At 39.3% G+C, this 23,586-nt stretch overlaps 1 pseudogene; it reads right to left on the bottom strand.

Moving 5' to 3' along the window:
- Positions 1-860: 860 nt before the first annotated feature.
- On the bottom strand, positions 861-13,527 carry LOC102730535 (cell division control protein 42 homolog pseudogene; annotated as a pseudogene).
- Between the last annotated feature and the right edge of the window lie 10,059 nt (positions 13,528-23,586).

The raw sequence follows: 23,586 nt of genomic DNA, 5'->3' as shown, positions 1-23,586 counted from the left end.
ACTACAGAACCTTAACTAGCTACTCTAGAGTTCCTCATATACAAAACAGAAATAAGGGGATTCTCCTGACTGGTCCCCATGTTGTTAAATGTTCTCCCCAACCCCAGCTTCTTCATGGAGCAGGTCTCCATCCTCCCAACTTGAAAGATGATGTGCATCATTCCATAGACCTCTGTCTTCTGGCGCCATCCCTCACATTTTCTCCATTTACCAGATCTTCAGCTGTGTTCTAGGAACACCATATCATATGCTAGTAAGCAGGACATCTATGCTAAGCATGTAAGACAATGACTGACAGTGAAAAAAGATGTTTTTTAATTATGTATTCAATCCATCTGGTGTATTTCAAAAGGTGAAATACTTTTCTTCATTGATCAGTGAAAGAAGTTAGAAATTAATTTTTAAAAAATTAGCAAATGGCAAATCATTCTTGAAAGTCACAGTCACATGTATAGTGCACCCTAGAAAAAAGGAGGGGCAAGACAGGTTCCACCCACTTTCATGAGTTTCATCAAATACCGGACCTACTTAAGGGTGGAGAGAAAAGGCAAAGTTCAAAAAGGAGTATGATATTAAATGAAGCATTTACTATACTCTTTCTAATAGCTCCAGGTGGGGAACAAGTTTTCTAAACTAGATCTAGGAAGCGGAATGTGGAATCAATCCGTCCTTCTCCCATTAAGGTCTGCCCGTGGTTAATGAATTTTAAAAACATGACTAAATCAAAACAAACCCTACACACCCTTCCTACTCCCACTAAATAAATAAATAAATAAATAAATAAATAAATAAATAAATAAATAAATAAATAGAAAAAATAAAAAACCTAAATGTCCCAGATTATTCTCCATAATGTGGATGGAGCCTGGGAGCAGCTTCAACAACCCAAATTAGTCTGTTACAGAGTCATCACAAGCATGCCTTGCTTTTAAGTCAAAAAAAAAAAAAAATTGAAACAGCAAAACAAAAACTAGTATTAATCACTTTTCTGACAACACACAATTACTCAAACGAAGGAGTACTTAGAGGCGGATGGGGATCATACCTACGGGACTCGTCTCACACAAGTGCATGTAGGTAGGTGCAGGGCATCTGTCATTATTGCAAAAACGAATTTTAATCTTTAATCTTTAGTTTGATTTAACATTGCCTTTAGAACAATGCTGACACCAGCTGTGCAGAAAGGGCTCTGGGAGACGTTCACAGCAGCACGCAGATACCTGCGGCTCTTCCACGGTTCTGGAGGCTCCAGGGCAGCCAATACTGCTCCATCAAATACATTCTTTAGGCCTTTCCGTGTGAGTGCAGAACAGTCCACATACTCGACTGCCTTCAGGTCACGGGCCAGCTTTTCAGCAGTCTCGCGGTGATAGGCTCCTGTTTGTTCTTGGCAAGTTTCTCAATTGTAGAGGGGTCATCTCCAAGATCAGTTGAGTCCCACCAAGCAAGAAAGGAGTCTTTGGACAATGGTGAGTTATCTCTGGCACCCACTTTTCCTTCACATTTTCATATGAGGATGGGGAAAAACAAACTGGAAATACATCTGTTTGTGCAGAGCTCAGTGGTCGTCATCTGTTAGAATCCTCTTGCCCTGCACTATCACAAAGTTCAAGAGTATATGGCTCTCCACCAATCCTGTGACTGCATAGTTGTCAAAAACAGTAGGTTAATACTCAGATGGAAATCTGTTTGTTGTGTGGGATATCAGGAGACATGTTTTACCAACGGCACCATCGCCCACAACAACACATTTAATTGTCTGTATTGCTGAAACAGTTTTGTATCCACTTTAAATATTTCAAATTCAATGATGTCATCAGGTGCTCCACCAGGACATTGGTGGGACCACACAGGGTCCCCTCGGCTCTCGTGTTGTTAATCTGAAACGCCCCTGTGTGCATTGTAGGGCAAATAATTTAGTATAAAACAGTCTCATTTTAATATTCCTGATGTCATTGAGAACTGGGATTTGGAGGAAAGCTAGGGAAAAAGAGATACCCTGTGGTTCTGGCTTTGAATTAAAAGTATCAGTATAAATTTGTGATATGATGGTACCTTAAAAAAGAAAATCTCCCTTAGCTCTTTGTATTGAAGAGGCTCAGAAACATTGCATAAATAGCAATGAGAACCACTAGTATCTAGACTGCAGTCTTTTTTTTTTTTTAAGATTTTATTTATTTATTTGAGAGAGAGAGAATGAGAGACAGAGAGCATGAGAGGGAGGAGGGTCAGAGGGAGAAGCAGACTCCCTGCCGAGCAGAGAGTCCGATGCGGGACTCGATCCCGGGACTCCAGGATCATGACCTGAGCCGAAGGCAGTTGCTTAACCAACTGAGTCACCCAGGCGCCCTAGACTGCAGTCTTAAAATATGGTTTCCTACTAAAGAGCTCTTTGGAGGAATAACTAACTGACTGTAGGTTTGGGGCAGGAAATGTATGTGATGTATGTGATGATGCTGGGACATCTTGTCTTATCAAATAGTAAATAATATTTTAAATACTATTAGGGTTATGTTAAAAGAACTCAGGAGCCAAATTGAACAGGTTCCCACCAAGCAAAGAGAAAATAATCTGAGCATCAAAAACAGTAACACTGCAATGGACTAGAATACCCCATACATGTTTAAATTCATATTAATAGCAAGCCAGATAATTACTCTAATAATTGAATTCCATTACATGATGCTAATGAACAAATTCATTATTTTGAAAACTGATAAATAAGGGAAAGGATCATGTATCTTGCCTTTCCTATTTAAACTGTACCACTTTTTATACAACTAGTAGATGAGAGAAAATGTCTCTACAGAAGTATTCCAGCAAGTTAATGAAGGTAAGATAGAATATCATCATTTTGCAGTTTATATTAAATAAATGGCTCTAGGCATTGATTATCAGTGGTTGCTAACACCTCAATAAGAGAGACACATAGATATTATATGCTCCTAATGAAAGAACACACCTAGAAAATGGTCTTGCAAAAAAACAAAACAAACAACAACAACAAAACAAAACAAAACTCTGGAACCTAAATCTTATTAAACCTCTAGATCCAAATATCTATAAATGATTAGAAAATATGTTACATGATACCACAGGAATGTAATCAGTAAAGTGCAGGGTGAGGGTAACTGTAGGACAATCTAGTTTCTTGAAGAAAACTAAACTAAAAGAGAGAGAGAGAGAAATAGAGAGGAAACACATAGATTGAAGGAGACATATCAACCAATCATAATGTGTAGACCTAGTCAAAACTCTGATTCAAACAATCTGTAAAAATTTATATGCATACACACATTTATGAAATAGTAAAAAATCGAATGCAACTGGCTATTTCATGATATTTAAAAATTACTGGTTGGGATGCATGGGTGGCTCAGTTGGTTAAGCATCTGCCTTCAGCTCAGGTCATGATCCCAGGGTCCGGGGATCAAATCCTGCTCGGCGGGGAGCCTGCTTCTCCCACTGCCTGCTGTTCCCCCTGCTTGTGGGCATGCTCTCTCTCTCTCTGACAAATAAATAAATAAATAATCTTTAAAAATTATGTTTTTTTTAAAGATGTATTCATTTCTTTGTGGTGAGAGAGGGAGAGAATATCCAGGAGACTCCCCACTGAGTGCAGAGTCTGATAAGGGGCTCGATCTCAGGACCCTGTGATGATGATCTAAGCTAAAACTGAGTCGGATGCTCAACTGACTGAGCCACATAGATGCCCCTAAAAAACTTACTGGTTTTTTTAAGTGTTTTAAGAGTATTATGGCACTTTTACATCCTTACTTAGAGATACATACTGAAATGCTATAAATGAAATTTTGAGGGAGGCAAGATGGCAGAAGAGTAGGGGACCTCATTTAATCTGATCTCTTGAATTTAGCTAGATAACTATCAAATCATCCTGAACACCTATGAATTCAACCTGAGATGTAAGAAAAGAATTGCTGGAATTCTATAAATAGAAAAGCACCACTTTTTGCAAGGTAGGAGGTATGGAGAAGTGAATCCAAGGGGATATATAGAAAAACAAACAGCAGGGGGAGGGAGCCTCTGTAAGCCGGCTACGGGAAAGTGATATAGTCCCAGAGTGCAAAATCTGAACCTTTAGAAATCTGAAATGTTATAGATGAAATTTTATAATGTATAAGATTTTTTCAAAATCATATAGAAGGTGAGAAAACTGGTAGAGATACAAAGGAAATACAACTGCTACAGTTATTGAAACTGGGTGGTGGGTGCATGGGTGTTCACTATAGTGTTCTGCTTACTTTTATATATATTTAAAGTTTTCCATAATACTACAATGGAATATTACTCAGCCATGAAAAAGAATGAGAGCTTGCCATTTGCAACAACATGGATGGATCTAGAAAGTATTACGCTAAGGGAAATAAGTCAGACAGAGAAAGACAGATATATGATTTCCCTCATATGTGGAATTTAAGAAACAAAACAGAAAAAAAAAAAAAAAGAGACAAATAAAAAAACAGACTCTTTAATACAGAAAACAAACTGGTGGTTACCAGAGGGGAGTAGATGGGGGGGATGGGTGAAATAGATAAAAGGGATTAAGAGTACACTTACTGTGGGCGCCTAGGTGGCTCAGTTGGTTAAGCGACTGCCTTCGGCTCAGGTCATGATCCTGGAGTCCCGGGATCGAGTCCCACATCGGGCTCCCTGCTCAGCGGGGGGTCTGCTTCTCCCTCTGACCCTCCTCCCTCTCATGCTCTCTGTCTCTCATTCTCTCTCTCAAATAAATAAATAAAATCTTTAAAAAAAAAAAAAAGAGTACACTTACTGTGATGAGCATTAAGTGTACTCTTATAGTGATGTTAAATCACTATATTATACTCCAGAAACTAATATAACACTGTATGTTCATTATACTTCAATTTTTTTAAATTCCATAATAAAAAGTAAAAATATATATATATTGATACATAGGCCCCATGCTCAGAGATTCTAGTTTAATTGGCCTGGGGCTTAGGTATGAAAGAAGGAGAGAAAAGGAAAGAAGGAAGGGAGAAAGGGAGGGAGACAGGGTGGGAGGGAGGATGAGCCACCTCTCTGCTTGATCTTAATGTGTGTGCAGCCTGGGCTAAGAACCACTTGTCTACCCTCCAGCCATTCCATAATTTCCAGTTACTCAGCCATGTCTATTTCTCAGTGGTTCTATCCGAATGAACTGGGATCCACGTTAAACATGCTGACTCCTGGGCCTCATCCCAGAGGGACTTTCGGGAGGGTAAGGGGGGCTTGGGAGTATGTGATTCTGCTATAAACCTATGCCAAAATGCACATCAGAGGGGGACTTCTCATTGTTCCCTGTACACAGCCCTCACACTATCATTCATGTTTTTGTTCATTTTATTCCTTCCTTCTTCCACCTGAAATGTCTTCCATTTATCTTTATCCAAATCATACCTGCTCGATAACCAAGTTCAAAAATCACCCATCCGTGAAGCCTAATCCCTTCAGCTGAAGGGATTCTTCCTCCTGTGAACTCAGTTTTTCACCCTTCCACAGGTTTATATCTGTTTATATATAATGTTTCAGCTCCCTTACTCAACAATAAACTGCCGTAGGTCAAAAAGCCTTTTTTACATATCTTTATAATTTCACAGAATTTAGACATACTTAAGAGTTCAATAAGCCTATGCTAAATCGATGAAGTAATGAAAACATAACAGCTGAGAGTGTCCAGGATACTTACCCAGTAAGCTCTCTTAAGAACTAGTTAACTTCCCCATTCCACCCTCAGTATGCCAAGAAGCTTCTCTAGGAAAGGTGGGACTGGGAGGAAGGCAACTCAAGATAAATGGCTATCAGCATTTCTCAAGAATCAGCCAAATAAGCTATAAAATCTTAACTACTATCTAAATCAAAAATGCCATGCTTACCATTTTTACAAGCTAAAGAGATTGGTTTAAAGGAAAATATTCCGAAGTACTATTTTACATATAATAACCGTGTCCAAAAAGTGTTGACTATCCTGAGAGGCCACGTTTTATAAAAATGTAAATAAATATGCTTTTATGGATAAATATGCTTCAATTTTATGAGTCTTCTAAAGAAAAGGGGTATGTTTTCCTTCAAGTTGCTGAAGGAAAGGGGAAAAAAAAACCTTTCAAACTTTGACTGGGAGGCTTATCTTTATAAATTAATGCATGGCGCTCATTGAGTGCCTGCTGTGCTCAGCAGCTGATCTGATTCTCTCACTCAGTCTTCCATGAGTTAGAATTATCCACAGCTTGTCAAGGAGAACAGTGAGACCCGGAGAGGTCGGCTAACTGCCCAGGTCACTCAACTGGCAGAAAGGGGATTCAAGCCCCCATGGGCTTGATTCTTTCTTGCTGTAGACCTTTGTTTTCTTGGAACTTTCCTGTCTTTTGGGAGGAAAGCCACACATGGCCAGGGAAGGGAGTGGGAAAAAGAAGGGAGGGTGGATTAGAGGATGAGAAACAAGATGGAGGGCTTTTCTGTCAAACAGATCTAGGTTCCCATCTTACCACCTTCTCTGTATTGGACTTCTCTGATCTTCAGTTTCCTTCTCCTAATAACATGAACCATTTGGAGCTGTTGTGGGGACTGTGTAAAGTGATACATATGAGGATCCTGGCTCAATAAATGGAAGGTATTGGTAAAAACAACTGGTGTGGTCAACTTTGGTCTTATCCTGAACAGGCTGTTCTTGTAGATTTCCCTTTACTGGGTTATCAACTATTTCAGTGAAATGAACTGACTGACTTTTCACCCTACACAGATTTTGCTGAAATCACTATCTAATTTGTTATTGTTCTTTGGGGAGTTTTCTTGTCAAATATCTTAAAGCATTATATATGTATGTATGTATACACACACACACACACACACACACACATAATATTCAAACTGTTGCAGATCTTTGTCGAATCCCAAAGCCACCAGCTAAGCGGCTCTCAACTACCTCACCTCCCATGATCTGTCATATAAGCAGAAGCTCCACTCTGTGTACAAATCTTGCCCAAAGGGATGAGACCCAGGAAGGGTCAATGCAATACACCTGTCACAATCAGCCTCTACAGCAGCCTTTCTGCATCTTGTTTTACGTTACCCAGGCATAATGATCATTATTTTTCCTAGAGCAATCCTTTCTAAAGGCTCAGACCTGACAGAAGGGAATGGGCTAGGGAGGACCCTGGGACATGCAGGATGACATTTTTCCCTATTTCCCTCTCCCTAATTAGACTGGTTTTATCCTAAACCAATGGGTAGACGTTGATCTCTTAGGATACCCAAGTTAGAAAATATATATATATATTTTTTTTTCTGGAATCAATTTATATCATCCATCCAGAAGGTAAATAGGGATTTTATTTTATTTTTCTTTAGGATTTATTCATTTATTTGACAGAGAGAGAGAGAGCACAAGCAGGGAGAGCAGCAGAGGGAGAGGGAGAATCAGACTCCCCACTGAGCAAGGAGCCTGATTTGGGACTCGATCCCAGGACCCTGGGATCATGACCTGAGCCGAAGGCAGACACTCAACCCACTGAGTCACTCAGGTGAAATAGGGATTTTATGGAGTGTCTGATTCCATGGTTAAATCTGAGGTGACCCAATACTTAGAGATGCAAATTCTTCTGCCTTCAAACTCGTGTGAAGCTTGAGCGATTGAGACAGTAGTGAAGGGTACCGAAAGAGATTAAACACCACTGATGAATTATCTTTTTATTGACCAATTATAGCCACAGATATTATTTATGGAAAAATGTTTATAATCTCTACATTGCTTGTGAGAAACATAAATTACTAACCAATATAATCATTTCATAATTGTGTACAATCTTTAGTCCTCAAAACAATTACACCTGAATTGAAGAAGTAATAAAATTGCCTATTTATAACTTAGAAATAACTTTATAAATATTTTGACAGAATGATCCAGATACCCATACTAATGAGCATACATGTTTTTCCTAGCAAATAGTGTGGTTCTCATACCTCTACAATGCTGAGAATCTCTTGTTCTCTGGGGGAATATTTCACATACTAATTTATTCTCCCTTTATTCACAGAGACCTAAAATTGAAGAGGGTACCCTTTTAATGTAGTACAAACATTTCTTAAAACTTAAGATCATATTTTTCTAAAAGATATGTTCAGATGTTTATACTTTTAATAATATGGCTATTTTAAACATAAACATAAAAAACATAAGACAAAATACAAGATTAAAAGTAGAATCTTGTTGTGGAACCAGCACCAAAAAAGGATTTTTATTGTTAAAATCTTCCTGAAAGCACTCTGCATTTATGAGATTAAGCTGTTGTGAAGTCTGTTTTATCTATCCCTGAAATTATTTTGTCAGTCTTTTGAACTATCTAAGTATTTTTTACAGTTAGAATTAAAAACCCAAACCTATCATTAGTATTCTTATAAATCCTTAGTAGAAAATCTGTTTACCAAGGAAAAGAAACAGAAAATTTCTTCTTAAGCAGGGGATGCACTATAACCAGAAACAAAGCATGAATGATGTAAATTACACACTTTTCCAAATTTTTATTTTCTCTCTTAGAATGATAGAGAAGACAAATTTAGCCAAATATGCAAGGAAAGCTTGGTCATGTTTCCAGTACAAGGGATTAAGCTTTCTTCAGTGCTCCTGTACCATTCTACACTGGTTGCTGAGTAGCATTAGCATAATCCTGAATTATTAAGAAAATTAGAGGTCAGATTTACTTTACAGGAGAATTCGACCTCTCCGAATCAGGACTGAGAGGGTCGTAGCATTCCAGATGTGAGCCTGGTGGTAGGTGTAAAGTGCACCACATGGAGAGAATGTGCACAGTAAGGAAAAAGACAAATTACCCAGAGCTATTACTGTCATTAGTTCCATCAGCCTGGGAAGCCCTCCCACCGCATTTTCAGAGCAGTGTGTGGAGAGGGCCTGGGGCTTATCACATCTCGCAGGGGGTCGTCTTCTGCCGGGCATAGTCACATAGCTTGACATTTCAGTTAAAAAAAAAAAAAGTCTGGGCCTTCATCCTCCATGCAGGCTTCTGTCTCTCAGCTCTACAACCAGTAGCTAAAATAAAGGGAGCCAGCCCACTGAAGGCTGCAATCATTTATCTGATGGCAGAATTGCTAGCCTTTCTAGAGGTGCACACTGTTCTTTCACAGAATCAGTTTTAAGCCAGGGACAATAAGCCTGGGGAACTATATTGTACCAGGGGCTCCTTTGGGGGTTGTTTCATTAACCTTTTGAATATTTTGCCATAATTAAAAGGTTAGGAAGCTATGCCATGAGAAATGCGATGAAATAACAGAACATACACAATAATGTTAGATGGACTATTACATTTAGACTGTACAATGGTAACCAATGAGAAGGGCGTAAGGGACCAGTTGATGTAACAAAGCCTTTTTCCCAGATGTTTTTGATTCTGGAAGTACACATGGATAATACTTATTATGAGATATTAAGCAAAAGAGCAGAATACAATATATACTTAGGCGTATTATATACGCAACATATATACACATAATAATCATAACTAGGTAAGAATTTGTGCTTGTGGCGAGTTGTATGCAAAAGAGAAATGGGTTGGGCTAGGGTGGTATGATTTTTTTAATTGTCTTTTAATTATCTGTTAAATCCTTTTAATGGTGCATATTCTCCTCAGTTAAAAGAAGCCATAGGAGCAAAACATATACAAACATTTTCATGAAGGAAATAGGAACAACAGAAAGGAAAACAGATGTAAAAATATAAAGCATCTTCCACCTTGCCTAAAATCAAGAAAAAGCATAAAGACTCGGCATCCATCTCAACAGGGAACAAAGAAAAAGATGCACAGAACCAAGTAAGTTTATCCAAGAGAATAATACTTTTCTTACACCCTTCATAATAATAATAATGGTAATGCCACATACAGAGTTTTTTACATAGTAGGCAAACATCAAACTAGCCCAACAACCCTTTCTTAAACACATGAAAAAGTGGTTCAGAGAAATTAAGTAACATGCCCAAGGTCAAAGAGCAAGTATTAATATCCAAGACTGCTTGACTCCAATAAATTACAGCATTCTCTCTCTGTCTCTCCACCTCTCCAACCCGATGTCTGTCTCTGACTCTGTTTGTCTCTCTCATTATTTTATTAAATTCCAGGCCTCATTCTGAAATAGCCCTATTTTCTGTTTCTTCCTTGCCTTTAGCCCTTAATAAAGCAGTGCAGTTCTCATCTGACTTTGGCAGGTCTGATAGTCACTCATACTTTAATGTATATACAGTAAATAAATATTTGAGTACCTGTTCTGCATTGTGCTGGTTCTGGGGTTACAAAGCTGAAAAAAGTATATACTCTGGGCAACCAAAGGCAAGTGGGGGATACAAGCATGCAAGCAGGCAAAGGCACACAGCTCGGGCACATGACCTCGGCTTCTTGAGGAACTGGCATCTGAACTGAGAAACCAAAGGCTGAGTTGGGATTGGGCAGATGGATGGTGCATCATAGGAAATAATCCCTGTAGAGGGCCAAGGGGAGATAATCAAAAGAAGACAAAAACAAGACAAAACAAACATGGTACATTCCAGAAATTGAAAGTGACCCATAGAACTGGACTTAGAGAGCCAATGATAACCACACATTGTTGTACCTACAAGTCTTATTTTCTGAAGACCTGAAGGGTTTGCTTTTCAAGGAAAAAAATGATTCATGATGTCAAAAAGCAACACTTAAAACTTTTTAGGTTTTCCTTGATTGCGTATCAATAATAAAAATGGCTTTGTGAATAAACACATCAGAATTAAGTGTTACAAATGCAATTAATTTAAATATAACTGTGTCTCTAGCCACATATTCTGAGTCATTGGGCAACTTCTCTTGACTGGAGATTACTTTCCTTTTCTGCAAAATGGGATACACTTATCTTACATGTTTGTAGATGAGAAAGAGAAACAATATAAGGCTAGCACCTAGTCTGGTGCCTGGTACATAGAAGACAACTATTAAATGGTAGTTACAGTAGAAGAGTTTAGAGAGCCAAATGCCCGTAAGTCTCATTTTTGCGACAAGAAGAAGAAAGTGCCATTTTCTCATCAGCCTCACACTTGGTTCCTAGTCCTGACTGGCTGTTCAAATATAAGATTATTTCACTCATAACAAACTTCAACCAGGTTAATGATTCTCGAGCCTTCCTGTCTTTCCCTACTTCCTATCAATTCCTATTTGATATAAGAATATGTGCTATGGATCAGTGGCTATAGGTCACAACAGAAGCCTTGATTCATTCAGGATACAGCCTCTGGGGACAGATAGGACATTACTAAACTAAGAAGAAGGTGTCACAAAAGATCTCATTTACTGCCTCTGTCATCCAGTCACCCATCTGGTTTATGCATGGCTTACTATAGCACTAATTAGTTCAATGCCAAGAGGTTTGGGGACTCTTGTAGAATTCTAACTTCATGAATTTATCCTGTGTTTTTTTTTTTTTCAACTGTTAATTGCATTATGTCTTACAAAACCAAGACCTTCACTTAACTCTACAACTTTCCAAAACATGTTGCTTATGTATTCTTGCTATGCAATAGTGAGTGATTTCAGGCTGCCATTCTGATTTAGTGGGTGGTGGGGAAGGAAAGAATTCTCATTAAATCTCAAGTACAAAAATAGATTTATCATCATTAATTTTGAAGAAAACTGTTTTTTCTCTCTAGAAGAAAAACAATTTTCTGAAAACAAATGTAGCTTGGTTTGTTGTAGCATTTTTTTTCCCATGAAAACAATCAAGACTTTGTCTTTGAAAAAAGACAACCAGTGTCAGGTGATTGAAATTAATCCAGCTATAAGAGGTAAATTATGTTTCCGCTATTAATAGACTTTGTACATGATGTGCATTTTAGAAAGTACACAGGGTAAACACAAATGCTAATTTTTTCAGAAAAAAAATATAGATTAAATTGGAAAACATTTTATGTAACAATTCTGGAGTCCACAAGGAATAGAGTAACTAAAACCTCTACAGTTATGGGGTGTCTTCGTTTTATTGCCTAATGCACTTTAACGTAATCCTAAAATTAGAGCCCGGGGGAAAAAAACGGAATCCCTATCATTCTGAGGGAAAAACAGCATTAAAGAAATCACCATGACTAAACATTTTTAAAACAAAGTATTTCAACTATCTTCACCGAAGTCTTTTGCTTTGTCTAGTCGCACTTTTCCATACCACACCTTGTGCATTTACCCATCAGATGAGTGCTTCTTCCCTTTCTATTTCTTTTGTGTTGGCCCTCAAATCAAGTAAGCCTTTTTTCTTCTTCCTCGATTCATGGCTACCCTTACCAAAGATTTTATGTTTTATCCTCTTGGGTAGACTCTAAAGTATTGGGTGGGGGATAATTGATCTTCTAAAATTATTTTGAACTACAAATAATAGCTAACCTCGTGTGCTTGTGTGTGTTACTAGGTTTGGTTTTTATTTACTTGGGCTTGCAGTACAGGCAAGCCTACAGTTGTATATGCCCTATTATTTCACACAGAGCAAAGTAAAACTCAGAGAAACCATAAATTATCGGGAAGATTCCATTTCCAGAGAAGCAGATTATGGCAAATTTTATCACCGATCTTCTCTTGCCGTGGATGCCTTGGAGATGCAAAGCTGTATGCCACCTGTTTCTCCAGTGTTTTCAGAGTGGCCAAGCATCAGCTGGATGATGGCTCACAATCCAAAATGCAGGAGGATTTTGCTTCTTGCTACATGAATTTCTAAGGCCCAACTGACTTCTTTACTTCCTGTCATTTTCACATGTGTTGCTTTTTTTCAGAGTCTTTTCAGCTGAGTTTTTAATAGTATGGTAATAGAGAGCCCAAGGAACATCACCTTCTGATGAAACACATATTTTAGCCTAGTGTCAACAAAACTAAGCAAATTGTTAACCTCTCAAATAGTTTTACAACATGCCAATAGACCTTTTTTCTCTTAGATTTTTGCCTAGTTTTTTATAATTACTGGATAATTACCTCTCCACACTCACTTTTTTCTGACAGCTTAGTTGTAGCCTCTGGGATTTTAACATCTAATTGATTTGTCCGCTTAGGTTGTGGATTCTTGAGTCTTGCTGAATTCAGCAAAGCCAGGCAACCAAAGGGGTTAAAAATATTTTGTAATTCTGTCCTCCAGAGCCTTTCTAAAAGGGTTAACAGAGGTGCCAGACTCTGGTACTTCTTCAGTCATTCTTCACAAATGTGGTAACTAGACTCAGTGAATACTTTGGCTATCAGAGTAGAGCTCTATAGAACCACTGCACTCAATAAATGTCCAATAACAATGGTGAGGAGTTAGATGAACTATATTTAAAGTATTTCCCCCCCTAATTCCCCTCCTAAATCTGGCTTCCATCTTTGCCTCTTTATGGTATCCAATGATCTCAATTCAGCCAAGTTCAAAGGCATTTTCTCTGTCCTTATCTTCCTTGATCTTTCTGATGTATGGGGCACAGCTTTTCATACCTGCCCCTTTGAAGACTTCTGGCTTCAGTTCCTGAGACATTTCTATTGTCTTTTATTTTTCTTCATCACCATCCTGATCTCTTCACCTATTTCTCACATTTATAGGTCTTTTTTTCTTATACCTTCCCAGTCACTTTTCTTCCAACACATCTTTGATAATTACTATATTCATTGTGTCCTCTTGCTTTTTGTTTTTACTCTTCACAGATTCCTTTGTTTCACTGAGTTATATAGCTGAATAATGTACAGATACCCTCTAACACTGATCCATATCTTTTTGTACAGTCCCAGATACATCAAGGGCACATCAAAACTCAAATATGCAGTTTCAATATAGAATCAATGCAGTATATACAGATCTCATTTTCACTTTCTCAGGTGCTCACCACTTCTTCAAAAGTCAATTCTTCAGAGAAGTCTTACTTAATTACTCTTCCTCAAATTCTCTGTGCCCTTTATCTGCTTGACTTTTCTTCCTAGCATCTGTCACTACTCTCTTTGTATTTATTTGCATGGCATTGGAAGGCAACCACAAAAATATAGGCTTCTTGAAGGCAAGAACTTTTTGCTTTGTTCACTGCTGAATAGCCAGCACGTAGAACAGTGCATGGCAAATAATAAGCACTAGATAAATATTTGAGTGAGTTAATGAATAAGTGAGTAAGGAAGTGAACACATGCATGATTTATTCAGAATCTGTCATTCTGGTTCAGAACCTTAGAGTTATCCTTGAGTTCTTACTATCTCAAAGCTCTACTCTATATTCTGTTGTATGAGGGTAAGGCTAAGCTAATGTAATAAATGGGGCCACTAATAGTTCAGTGGCTTAAAGAAGGTAAAAATTTGTTTCTCAATTCGAATGTAGGCTGAATGCTTCAGGTGAGTAAGCAGCTGCATTCCCCAAAGTTATTTAGAACATTGGTTATTTCCATCATGTTGTTCCACCATACCCATAGGGCACTTTCATCATCTGCCCAATTAAAGCTGGACTTTTGTGGGTTCTAGCTAATGGGAAGGCAAAAGAGAACATAAAGGAAGCACATCCCCAAGGCTAGAATAACCTACGTTATTTCTGCCTAGATTCTGTCGGCAAGGATGAGGTCATGTGCACCCACCCTCCAACCTGTAAAGGAACCTAGGCGACATGGCCAATCCATGTGCTTATGAAGAAATGGAAAACAAATGTTGATGGGCCACTGCCAGTCTCCTCCACATCAGTCAATTTCTCAGAATATCTCTCAAACCAATGCTTTTCTTTTCTTCTCACGCTGCCTATAAAAAAGTCCATCCTTTGCCTGAAACCGCTATGCTCCTTGACTTGCTTTTTTTCTAGCCTTCAGTCTTTCATCTCACAAGCCTATCTCATTCCAAAAACCAAATGACTTCTCCAAATTATAACTATTTTTAGTTCCTTGTCTCAGAATGCTGTGGTTAACAATTCCTACCTATGCGAAGTCTGAATTATTTGTTATGGATTTCGGGGCTCATCAGCCTCCACGACTTCACAAGGATAAAGGGTAAAAAGATAAAGGAGTCCAGCACATATTACATATACTAGTCCACATTCATAGGTCTGTCTTTCCTAGAGTGTTTTTTTAGAAAGGAGACTTAAATTTTCAGTTATATAACATCACAATATTTTTCTTTTTCTTCAAGGCCCAGGGTATAAGTGATCAGTAGTTGATGATGGAACTTAAAAGTCACAAAATAAAACTGTGACCCGGACTTGGCTTAAAAACAAATCTGTACCATGAGAGCATTAATATAAGCAATTAAATTCCCTCAAACAATAGTTTCTCTATACACCTTCTGTAAAAGTCCATTTTTAAGGCAGAAGTACTCATTATGTGTTCTGAGGACCTCTAAAGGGGTGTCCCTGAAACTTTCAGGAGGTCTAGGAGGTCAAAACTCTTTTCATAATAATGCTAAAAAATTATTTACCTTTTTATTTTCATTCTCTCACAAGTGGACATGGAGTTTTCCAGAGGCTACCTGATGTGTGATATTGCCACAGATTGAATAACAAAGCAGATATGAGAATTAAGCTCTCTTCTATTAAGCCAGATACTTAAAAGATTTGCAAAATTAGAAAACTCTGCCACTCCTCTCACTAATTTTTTTGTTTTGTGACCTATACTTATTTTTCATTAAAAAGTTATTTATGGTAGGGTGCCTGAGTGGCTCAGTCATTAAGCGTCTGCCTTTGGCTCAGGTCATGATCCCGGGGTCCTGGGATCAAGTCCCACATCGGGCTCCCTGCTCAGCAGGAAGCCTGCTTCTCCCTCTCCTCCTCCCCCCGCTTGTTCTCTCTCTCTCTCTTTCTCTCAAATAAATAAATAAACAAAATCTTTAAAAAAAAGTTATTTATGGTAATATGTTATTTTAAATGAATAATAAATATTGCAAAGTCCTCATTTTTAACTTATCATACAGCAAATATTAATAGATATAATTCAGATAAACAAAAGCTTTTTGAGATCCTCAATAATTCTGCAGAGTGTAAAGGGGTCCTGAAATCAAAAAGTTTGAGAGTCACAGCTTTCAGGGGATAAATTACAGTTTTGCTAATTTATTGCATCCACTGGCGTCACCATTCAGCATCTCTCCTCAATTCCTGGAAGTAAGGAGAGTGGGCATCACTGAAAATGTCTATAAAATAGTTTCCATTCTCTGATCTAATACAGTCCCCACTGAAGTCATCAAGGACAGAGCATTGCTTCTTTGATGTTCTGCTCTTAAACGTATGAAGGAAAGAAGAAGGAATTGAGAATTGTGCTGAGAAACAGGTACAGAGGTCATTAGGAAAACGGGCTCTGTGGACTCTCATGCATAACTAATGACTGTAAAGTGCTTTACAGATAGAAAAGTGTCATGTCATGGCAGAAACTATCACTATGCATCTTTTGCTCTAGGAGAAACTGCCTCCTTTCTTGATATTCCTTATGAAGAAGATTTAAAATATTCTTAGTCTGTATAGTGATTCTGGAAGATTTCAACTTGAATAACCGAAACAACATTCATGATGAATAACATTCGTCATTTATACTCTTGGACCATCACTCAATTCTGTAATGTTACAGATTCTATTCTGATGCTAGCCACTTAGCTTTGCCCTAGAGAAAACTCTACACCATGGCCAAAGGCTGCCATAATACACATTACAAATGCATACATTTATCCACAAGAATGATTTCATAGAGTCCATCACCACTACAAAATGAAAACAAATAAACAAAGCATCACCCAAATTCCAGTAAATAATTCAATGGAAACAACTTCCTATATGTTGAGTCAGCATTATATAACCAGGTTTGGTCCCAGGTCTTGGTGTAGAGGAGCTATCGGATTTGCCTGGAAGGAGTATTTCTGAACTATTAGTTAAATAGGGGTTATTCCAAAAATTCTAAAAGGTGGTGGTGGGGGGGTGTTTTCAGGCCTTTTTAAAAAATAATACATCTATTTTTAAAGTCAGTTCTAATCCAGCCACTTCATATGCTCATTTGCACCTGCAAGACTAACATTATCTGGGCTTAGATGTGATGGAAACTACTTTTTAGGTCATTTAGCCCTAGCATACTTGCTATAAAGACATTGCTGGGTGAAGTATCTCCAAGCCCTGTTTTGCACATGACACATAAAGACATTTTCCATTAACATTAATGAGACCTAAACGAAGGTGAGGTTTTATTGGTGATATACCATCTTTCATCCAAGTGCTTAACTTCTCGTAAATAGGCAGAAATTTGGCTGTGCATAAAATTCAAGAGTGACTACTGTCTCTGAAGTTGTAAAGACTTCAAGGATACATCATAGTTTTAAAAATATGAAATGTACATTGATACAAATACAGAATTCTAAGTAGTGATCTCTAAAATATTTCCATGTATTACTGTAGAAAGTGAAGGATTTCAGAATTTACTAAGCATTTTCATTCTCCAGAAACTGGTAATCTATATGTTCCACATTTAATCATTTTAGACATCAGCATTCATTGTTAGTGGAAGCAATTATGGCATTTTACAAATAAAGTCACCCATCTTGTTTTATGAATTAAATCTTAAATGTATTTGGGTTGACAGGTTATTTTAATTTCAAGTATTTCTTTTTGAGAACTGATATCCCAGAATAAAAATTTTTGACTATTGTTATAAAATGTTAAATAACTAGCAGGTATATATTGTGAGTTTAAAATGAGATTTTTCACTATTTGGTCCATAAGTATTTTTCCCTTTATTGCTTAAGATACACTGTTCTGTTTCCTGCTAGTCCTCTCCTAAAATAAAATACACTTTTTGCTTTACTAAAGTTATTTTTAAAGTAAACTTCCTGTACATACTAAAAAACAAATTAATAGTTGTTCTAATAAGTAATCATTGAAATTTTTAAGACAAAAAGTGTTTTTACCTAGGTGTGGGCATTTTTTTTAATGAAGGAAAAGAAGACTTATTTAAAACTAATTAAGAATATAGGTAACTTATCAAAATGACTGCAGGATAGAACCTGCATAAGTAACATTTTGCCAATCATACCTTTGCCGTGCACTGAACAGCTAGTTTACTGCTATTACAGGACTATGAGCAAATAGATATAACATTTTGTAGAAATATTAATTAAAAAGTTACTAGGAAAAAGTAAAATCCTTCATAGCCCTTAAAAGTTAATTCCCACCATATTTTACTTTATCATATTCAGTGGCCTGTCTAGTATTATCTCCATATACCTGCTAAGTATAACAAGTTTCAAACAACACATTGTATTTGTGACAGGTCAAAATAAACAGCAACCCTTACCCATGAGAACAAGACAAGTCAGTGCCTGAGTACAGTTAAGAATTATTTTCTGGAGAAAGAATATTTTTCCAATCTCCTTACTGAAATTCGTCAATTTCATGAAACTTGGGTTTTTGTCTTGTTTTGTCTTTTTTTCATCTAACACACAGTTGTGAGGCTGAGACTAGGCAGGGAAAGCATGATATGGATTTGTGGTGCCTCCAAAGCTGGGAGATGGTGGTGTTTGTATTACCACCACATTAAGCACATAACCAAATTACTCTCACCCACATCTATGATTAGTTTTCAAACAGAGGCAATATTATCTATTCCATGCCAGTGACACACACATACACAGAATGTTGTTTGCAAACTACAAGAATAGTGAGTAACAAGATGTAACTAGAAACTCTCCCTCCTTTCTGAAACAAGAGAAAAATCCCATAGGGAAGGACCAAAATTATAATTAATTTAACCTCAATTAATCTGAAATGCAAGCCACAAATCCTTGATTATAAATCCCCAAGTTTGGCTATTTGTCCTTCTAAAAAAGAGCACTGCAAGCAATCCCTGTCCCAGTGGTCCCCTTGCTCCCAAGCGATGGCAGTGCCAGCTTCTCTGTGGTAGAAGCCAGCTGGAGGATCAAGGAAGACCCATGGTTTGCCCAATGAAGCGGTCACGAAAACACTGGAGAGTCACGTCACTTCTTTGTGCTCATGGGGAAGGAAAGGGCGCTCCGCCGCTCTGGGACACCCTGTCCAAGATGGTGACGCATCTTTCTCGGTCTACTGAGAGGTGGGGGGCGGAGGGAGCAGCTTATTACTGCACTAAATGTTTTTATTGATCGCCCTTGAGTCAGAGCTCACTGACCCCGCAAACCATAAATGGCTATAGCGCAGAACTGCCATTTCCAGGCAGCAAGAAGATATACCGGATTAGTCCAAGACACCTCGCCCTAGGCTTTCTCCACAGTCCCTCCACCCACTCCGCCTCCGGGGTTCAGAGTAAAGAAAAGGGCAGCAGCGGGTTTCCCCGGAGGCCCTCCCGGGGGGCCTGGATAGAGGCGAGGAGGCAGGACTGAGTTGCGGAAAGCGCTCTGCCTCGCGGTGCCGGAGCGGCCAGCTGGGCGCTGGTGCACACCCCCACCCAGAGTTGGTGGCCAGAACGCGAAGCGGCCGGGGCGCGGGTCCAAGAAAACAAATGACTGTTCTGCAGCATTCCCATTAAACAATAAAGCAAGCTGTAAAGCCTCAGGTGCTGTGTTTGTTGTGCCGTCTGTGCTGAGCGGTGGCTCCGGCAAGGGTGAGCGGAGCGCACTGGGCCGGGGGAGCGCCTCTTCGGCTGATTCCAGGGAAAGATAAGGAGCCGCCGAGCCACCAGCTCTGTCTAGACTCGCGACCTCACAAGTCAAGCGCCTTGTTTGGATTAGCCCTCCAGATCTGCCAACCTGATCAACTCCTGAAAGAGAAGGGCCCAGCAACACCCTTTTTTCCTCTCACGGACCACGATTGTCCCTTCTTTAAGGGATCAAGGGTTGACTTGCCTGCAGGAGTCGCGGGGCTGGTTAGACCAGTGTCGGTCCCCGCTTCTTAGCGCCCACCCACAGGAAACGCACCAGAGGGAAGAACCACCAGGAAGATCGGCAAAAATAAGTAGCCATCTCAATCAAATCCATAAATAACACCACCCTGAAATAAACACGAACTTTCAATCAATGGAATGGAAAGAGGATCCCAGGCAAGGAGAGGGCTAAGTAGAATCTCCCACAGGACTGTCTTAAAGTGCCTTTCCCCCCCCACCTGGCGAAAAGCAATCTTAATCCACATCTTTTTCTCCAAATCTAGGCGTCCTTTTTTGGAGCGGGTGGAGGGAGGGGAGAAGCTTTTCTTTTTAGAACGCTTTGCTTATCATCGCCGAGCGCTTTTCCAAAGGATAATTAGGCAGAAAGATTTGGAAAATAAATTTATTTTAAAAAATAGAGTCAAGTAGTCTTAAGTGTGGCTCTGGGGAGAAACTGGTTTCTCCAAGGCACAGAAACTGGCTTCTCAGAGCTAACAGCTTAAGCGCCATAAAAATTAAAGGATGTGATAGTAACAATGCTCACAGCAAACACTCAGCAGCGTTCCCTCCCGCCCCTCCCCCTCCTTCGCTCCCTGTGAACCAACTTCTCTGTCTACACTTCAGAAGTCTCCGGGAGGTGTGGAGAGATCCTCCATCACGACTTGGGACATTGTAAGCTGTGAAGTTTATGTTTGTGGCGCCTGGGCTCAAACAGCCATTCAGTGGCTTGCTCAGTTATCAAGAAAACAACAATCAGAAAAGATCAGTAAACAGAATCGGCTGCCAGCGCCCTGAATTAACCACTTGCATTTTAGTTTAAAAACGTTGACCCACACTGTACAAGTTAATTGTTTTTATTTTAAATAGTTAATGAGAATTCAAGATTTGGGGGCACTTTTGAAAGTAACACTTTTTAAATAAATGCGCACACACACAAAAATGCTTTACCCTTTTCTCCCTGCACGTCCCTCCAAAGAAAATTTGACTTGCCTTGTTGTTGTGACTAATCTTTGTTGATTAGCAGAAAGGAAGTAAATAGCCCTTAATGAATAAAACTCAAGCATAATTTGGATTATAAATCTCCCTTACAAAAATTGACTAAACTTTACAAATAAGAAAATAAGTACTTTCTGCTTAGTTTACTTGTACTAGGGGTGGGATTAAAAACCCAAACTGATTGAGTTCTGTCCAAATTTAGCTCTTCTGGTGGTTTGGACAGAATTTTTAACTTTTTCCTTCTTTTCTTAAGAAAATGGAAAAGACTAAATAAATCCACATGGGATTTACAAGAGATATTTCATTGAGAACGATCTTATGGCTTAAAGATTCAAGGTGCTAGGGAAATGCCAAGTACTTGTAGGTACCTTAAAAGCACATTGTCTTATAGCTAGTAGTCGAAAGACCAAAAAAGAGGTCAATGCAATGAGTTTAACAAGCTTATTAGGGTGAATAGCAACAGAGTATTACAAAGTCATCCAATCTTGAATTGCAAAAAACAAAAAACAAAAACAAAAAAACCTGTGAATTGGTAAGTGGGTACACACACCCACGAAGAATGTCAAATAACCAGAAATGTTATTTCAATGAAGAAAAAAGTCTCTTCAAATATGATTCTAACTTAGAAAGGACCTTTTTTAATGGTAAGGAAAACCATGCCCATTTAATGAACAGGAAAGAGAGACAGTAGACTGAAATAGAAGATGTTATTGCTCTGAAACAATGGAGGGGGGGAATCCTGAGTATCGATATTGATATGGATTGCCTGATTTAAGGAGAGCATCCTGGATGTTTTTAGGTGCATTAAGTTCTAGCTTGCAGAAGCTGAAGGAAATGAGTCATAATGTCCAGAAGGAAGAATTCAGAGTAATAAGGGGAGGGAGGATCAAAGATAATAGCAAACAGGAGGAATTTCATTAGAAGAGCACAGCTCAAAGCTAGGTCTCCAGAGGTGTGCAGGGAAAAGGAGAGTATGTGCAAGAGATGGTTTGCAAACAAGGAGACATTTCAGCTACACATTTTAGAGCACATGCTGAGGAGTCTAGAGGGGAACACACCTTTCATATGAATAATACAAGAACTAGAATGCTATCGACCCATCAATCCATTCTCAGCCATCAGGCAACAAATATCTTGAATCTAGCGAGTGAAACCAAATCGTTCATCACTCCTCTCCCAAATTACTGTACTTAAATTCAAGCTGTGGACCTCAGAAAAGTCTGACATCTAAATATGTAAAACATCACCTCCTTCCCCACCCCCCTAATCTTAGGAATAAATGTCAGAATGAGAAAGCATCACAAAGATGTGTGCCTCACTTAAGTCCCTCCATTGCATTCAAATCCTAAATAAAATTTTCCCATCTAACCTCTACAGAGTCCACCAGAGGCTATGGCTGGGGAAGGGCATTTAATGGTTTCCAAACCAGGGCTTGGGCGGTCACTAACTTTGCAGACACCAATATTCACGTTAGACCTGCCATCTTTGCAATTATCAGTTAGCCATCCCAGGTATGATGGGGAGAAAAAGGAAAACTGAAAAGGCAGGCAAATAGAAATAGTGAACAGAAAGGTAAAAGAGCCAAGTCTGATGGGAGACATTAGAGAGAGACGGGAGAGGGGAGAGATAGAAATAGATAGAAGATAGATAGATGATAGATAGATAGATAGATAAATAGATAGATAGATAGATGATAGATAGATGATAGAGAGAGTGATCTTTCCAGAAGAGGCTCTGTGTAAGATAAGACATAACTCCTGTTTTTCTCAACGGAAGACCACAAGCCATTATTACCGCCGGCCAAATTATTACCCCTCTGTGAAGAATTAGACACAACAATCAAAGTAATCAACGGGCATGTCTAATGCACTGTAACATTTTCAATGCAAAGTTTGTTTTCTCTCTGCCCCCACGTTAGAGCCTGTAATTAACCCGTTATGTAGAACGATGCCAAACAAAAGGCTAATTGAGGCTCGTTTCCCGACTTGCGGCAGGTTTGGAGAGGGTGAAAGCAACTGAAGAGCCCGGGAGCCGCGGGGCTCACCCGGTCTCCAGCCGGGCCTCCACGCTGCCCCCTGTCAGGGGTCCGAAGGGGCACGCGCCACAAGACACACGATTAGGGTACGTTAGCTCTCGTATTTATTAAGAATTGTCAGATACTTAAAACGGCATGACACTCGAGCATACAAATGAATCCAGTTTCTAAAGAGTCAAAGTATCATCCTGGGGTGGAGAAAGGAAAGGCGACAGGGCGGAGCCCCAAATCCTAACTCTACACCCGCAAATGAAGAAGCACCAAGAAGCCTGATTTCGGGCAGGGCCCTTTATCTATCCCTGGGTTCTGGCCCTCACACAGGAACTACTGCTAAATGCGGGGGCGGGGGGACTGGGTTGAGGGGGGAGTGTTAGAGCGCAACTCAGACCGCGGAGGGGGCCTGCAGAGCACGCGACCCGGCCCCCAACCCAGAAAAGGCTTTTTCCAAAGGAGCCTCCGCCGCGCTTCTCTGCCCTAGCCCGACATCCTTCCAAGGTTTGGGGAATTAGAGTTGGGGGAGAAAAAGGAAAGAAGAGGGGGTTGGAAACAAATTGGGGGTGGGGAAGAGAGACAAGAAAAGACACACGCTGACTGGTCTGGGAATTGCTGAGAAAACTCTCTCCCCTCTAGGCCTGCTCTTCCTGCGCAAATAAAGCAGCATTTCCCAATCGGCTGACAGCCGCCACTGGTAAATAATGGTCATACCTCACTGACTAGGCAGAAAGGCTCTCTTATTTAG

This window comes from Leptonychotes weddellii, chromosome 7 (assembly GCF_054177405.1).
Source record: "Leptonychotes weddellii isolate Sample4059 chromosome 7, ASM5417740v2, whole genome shotgun sequence".
Lineage (NCBI taxonomy): Eukaryota > Metazoa > Chordata > Mammalia > Carnivora > Phocidae > Leptonychotes > Leptonychotes weddellii.
This window is presented reverse-complemented; position numbering and strand designations above follow the sequence as displayed.